The following is a 4919-nucleotide window of genomic DNA, read 5'->3' on the forward strand; positions in this document are numbered from 1 at the left end:
CAAGAGGAGTGATTGGGACCCAAGTCTTAGTAAGTAGGGTCTATGACGAATTTCGACCCACCCACGGAGCCATTTCCACCCACCCACAGAGCCATCTGCAAAGCTCAGAGAACTACAAGTTGCCTTCGAGGCCCACAGCACCCTTGGGCCAAAGCATCACGTTCGTGGACCGTGTGCTGCACCTGAGAGCCGGCGGCATCTTCGTGGAATGGCCGGCAGCGCGTTGAGCTATTTCCTGCGCTGTACATCCTTGGCAGCCTGGCCAGCAGTTTGTTTCGCAGATACTTCAGAGGGGTCGTCGAGGAAGACCGCCTCTCCCTGGGATCCCCGCGCGAGGAGGGGGCCTGGGGATCTGGCCTAGTAGATTGAGAAGAGGGAAGAAGGGGCCTAGCCCGGCGACTGGAGGGGCGCGCCTTGCCCGCGGTTAGGCGCCCTGCTGCTTTCAAAAGGTTGAGGGACTCCGCGCGCACTTGCTCCAGGACCCAGACCACACTGGGGGCAGAGGCGCTCAGCCATCCCACACTAATCCTCGCCTGATAGCACTCTCCAGCGTAGACTTCTCCTTCTCCATGAGTTCGAACTCCCTTCAGAGCAGAGCTGAGACGTGGCCGGGATGCAGAGAAGTTCCAGAAGTTGTTCAAGGGGACAGTTTGGAGGTTGTTTCTGAGATGTGTTGGTTAAAACCATAAGGAAACCGCGCCATCCCTTCTCAGCCTTTGCCATCTCTGGAAGGTGGCGGCATCAGTAGTGATTTGCAGATCTGCACGACATCGCCAAGGATCTGAGGCCATAGCTCCCATTTATTGGCGCCGCCTGCGGGCCGGGCCAAGCTTTTGGCATGCAAGCTTTGTCTCATTTCCTGGTGATTGGCTAGGCAGACGCGATCATACTACTTGGAGAAGAAATTGTCCAAGTAGCTTATCACAGCAGCAGCACTTCTAGGAGAGGAATGATGCCAGCTCCCTCTCATTTTACAGGAGGAAGGCACTCACCCAGTCTTGGAGACACCAGCCAATATGCGCCTGAGTCTATTGGAATGCATCTGCCAGGACTGTCACCTGACAGCAGGATGCCTTTCTTTTCCCTATTGACCTCTCAGCCCAGTGTTTCAGAAAATCTCAGCACTGCTCTGGGAAGTGCTGGGGAAAAGAGGTGGAAGGACCTCCTGAGGGTCTTTCAGGAAAATCTCAAAGGCAGAAGGTCTTTTGGAGGACTGTGGGGTTCTTGTAGGAAAGGGAGCTTTATCATTAGGGCAAATCTAGAGAAGTTAATTACTTGAATGCTGACCATAGGTCTGGTGATATGCAAAACCTTTACAGACATGCTATGCATCTTGACTGCACATGGGAATAGTTTGTGGGGATTAAAAAAATCGAATGCCCACTATAATAAAATCATCATTTCTAGTGATCAGACCAAGTTATTCATTTTTTTAACGCTCCCTAGGTGATTTCAATGCACAGCTGTGTTTGAGAATCACTGTTTTAGGGACATCATCTTAATCCTCACAACAACTCCATCTGACTGATACCATGATGATGCCCATTTCCTAGGTAAGGAAACTGAGGCTTAAAGAAAATCCATGTTTGATCCAAGGTCAACTCAGAGACAAGAACAGGTGAGTCTGGTGCCAGAGAGCAGGCACCAGCTTCTGGGCTCAGCCCCTTTTAGTTTTTACTATCTAAAGTTCATTCACAGGAGAAAGGTTATAGCAGGAAGAACTAGGAAGGTCACTAAAGGCAGAGCTTTGGGCAGAGGATTGTGTATATTCAGGGTCTTGGATGGAGGTTGGATGCAGGGGGGAGAAAAATAACATCTTTGGCTTTCTTTGGGAAAGATACATCCTTAGGTGATCCCATACCCCAGACCTTGCCCAGGATCTATTGTTTGAAAGGTGACATGCAGAGAGTCAGCCCAGTCACATGGGCAGCCTGAAATGATGGAATGAGCACTGGAGTAGGAGTCAGGAAATGGTCGGTCTACCCAGCTGAGCCATTGGCTGGCATGTCACCTTGGGCAGATCACTGAAACCTATTTCCTCTCCTGTGAAATAGTGGTTGAATGGAATTATCTCTTGCTTCTTCTCACACAACTTATGTCTATTTCAGGTCATGGTGTGAATAAATTCACCTCTGGACTCAAATTGGAAATGATAACATTGATAAAACTGAGGCTCCAGATTGTCCAGACTCTTCTAGTAGTTTCCAGTACTACTCTGGTTATTTGTCTCCTCTCAGCCCCTCAGTTCATGTCTCCAAGGTCATTGTATAGATAGAGAACTTCAGGGCATTTGGAGAAGGAGCACAGGAGAGAATAAGGGAAGCAGTTCAAGGCCTTCAAAACACCTTAACCCAGCAAAATTAAGCAGGTTCAGAGCAGTCTTGGGGAAGGTGGGAGGAGAAAAACCAGTCTTTTTTTTTTTGTACCAGGGGTTGTACCCAGGGATGCTTAACTACTGAACTACACCCCCAGCTCTATTTATTTATTTTTTTTATTTAGAGATAGTGTCTCACTGAGTTGCTTAGGGTCTATAAGTTGCTGAGGCTGGCTTTGAACTTGTAATCCTGTCTCAGCCTCTGGAGCCACTGGGATTATACGTACCCAGTAAAAACCAGTCTTCTGAATGAGGCTTTTCTCATAGCCTCAGATTTTATCACTAGTTCCGTTCCTGGCTGGGCCACAGGTTCACTAGTAATGCCTGTAAAGAGCTTCAAAAGTGTAAGGCCTGAGTGGTGATTTATTATGCTGAGGAGGGCCCAGCTTGGGCATGTAAGGGCATTGCCACCCAGAGCACTTCAGCTCTCTCTGCATGTGTGTCTTGTGCCTCATTGTCCTAATTTCTGACTATTCATTAAAAGACCTGGGGAAATTTAAAAACACAGGTGTTTCTCAACTTACAATAGTGTTCTGTTTCTGTAAACTCATCATGAAAATATTGTAGGTCAAAAATGAATTTAAGGCCTGGGGCTGGGATTGGGGCTCAGTGGTAGAGTGCTCACCTAGCACAGATGGGACCTGGGTTCGATTCTCAGCACCACATAAAAATAAAGGCATTGTGTTGTGTCCATCTACACCTAAAAAAAAAAAAAAAGTTTAAAAAAAAAGAATTTAATGCTTGGAGCAGTGGTGTACTCCTGTACTCCCAGTGGCTAGGGAGACTGAGGCAGGAGGATCATGAGTTCAAAGCCAGTCTTAGCAAAAGTGAGGCGCTAAGCAACTCAGTGAGACCCTGTCTCTAAATAAAATACAAAATAGGGCTTGGGATGCGGCTCAGTGATCAAGTGTCCCTGAGTTCAATCCATGGTACCCCCACCCCCCAAAAAAAGAATTTAAGGGGCTAGGGTTGTAGCTCAGTAGTAGAGTCCTTGCCTCACACATGTGAAGCACTGGGTTCAATCCTTAGCACCACATAAAAGTAAATAAAGGTGTGGTGTCCATCTATAACTAAAAATTTTTTAAAAAAATGAATTTAACACACTTAACCTATGGAACAACCTACCGGCAGCACTGTACACTGCAGTGTTGATTGTTTCTCCTTGTGATTGTGTGAGTGGCTGGAAGCTGTGGCTGGCTACCGTGGCCTAGCATCTCAAAAGAGAGTATTGTACTGTATATTGCCAGCCTGGAGAAGATGAAGAAGAAGAGATCAAAACTCAAATTTTAAACTGGGGTTTCTAATGAATGTGTATCACCTTTAAACCATTATAAAGTTGAAAATGCCTAAGTTGAACCACAGTAAGGTTGGAGACTGTCAGCATGGCTGGGGCCTCTCTGGATGGAGCACATCAATGGCTCAGGTGACACAAATATATGGATATATTTTTAAAAGCTGCTTTGATTCTAATATGCAGATGGAGTTGACAGCAATACCTATAGATGTTTATAGAGGCCATGGAGAGACCAATGATCAGTCTGGAGCTTTGAGAAGGCAAGTCAGACTGGAGATCCAGTCCTGAAGAGGGCTGTGGAAAGCCAGAGAGGACTGAGGACAGAATCTCACGGAAGCCCAATGCCAGCAAGAGAAGGAAGAGGGATGACAAAAGAGGCTGAATTGGAGGAACTTGAGACACAGGGGGAAAAACTAGAGAGATGGTTCTCAAATGAACGTCCCATGGTCACAGAGGTCAACAGTGGCACCACCTCCAAACAGCCGATTTAAGATTAAGACTGAAAAAAAGGTCTTCCTTGGTCTTGACATCTAAACAGTCTTGGGTGGCACTAGCCAGAAGAATATGGTGGGGCCAGTGAAGCCGAACCGCAGTGGGTTGAGAAGGAAATGGAGGTGAGCCAAGAGAGACACTGAAACTTCTTTCAGCAAGCAAAGGACACAGCTATGATTGGGACACATCTCCTCCCCTGGGACTGTGAGCATCCCCTTACCATCCCACAGGAAACATAAAAGGAATCTGGCTGTTATTTTGTTTTATTTTTAAACTATGGAATGCCTCACCAATTTATGTCTCATCCTTGTACAGGGGCCATACTAATCTTGTCTGCATTGTTCTAATTTTACTATGTGTGCTGCCAAAGAGAGCACTGGCTGTTATTTTTGATGCCCAAGCTGAAATGGGGTTCTCCCCACAGGCACAGACACATACTCCAGCTCTCAGGAGTGCTTTACACCAGAGGGAAGCCAAGCCAAACTCGGAGCCAGAATATGAAACCTATTTAAAACATGCTTGATTTTTCTCCCAAGCAGTGTTAAACTCGGGGTAAAATAGCCCACTGAGACCAGGTGGCAAACCAAGCAAAACCAGCCATGACTCCAGGCCACAAAGATCAGTGCTAAGGCTGCCAAGCCTTCAAGGCCTGACTTTGTCGCCTAACAGGAAACCCCTGGAGCAAAACAACCTATACTCCTCCTCCAGGATGGTTGACCACTATAAGGGAACTCAGGGAGGCTACAATGAGAGAAAACC

General features: G+C 46.9%; 1 non-coding gene across 1 annotated transcript; it reads right to left on the reverse strand.

The window, feature by feature from the left end:
• Positions 1–4430: 4430 nt before the first annotated feature.
• On the reverse strand, positions 4431–4537 carry LOC114086661 (U6 spliceosomal RNA). Its single transcript, XR_003581661.1, has one exon. It is a non-coding gene; the product is annotated as a U6 spliceosomal RNA (small nuclear RNA).
• Between the last annotated feature and the right edge of the window lie 382 nt (positions 4538–4919).

Source organism: Marmota flaviventris, chromosome 5, assembly GCF_047511675.1.
Source record: "Marmota flaviventris isolate mMarFla1 chromosome 5, mMarFla1.hap1, whole genome shotgun sequence".
NCBI lineage: Eukaryota > Metazoa > Chordata > Mammalia > Rodentia > Sciuridae > Marmota > Marmota flaviventris.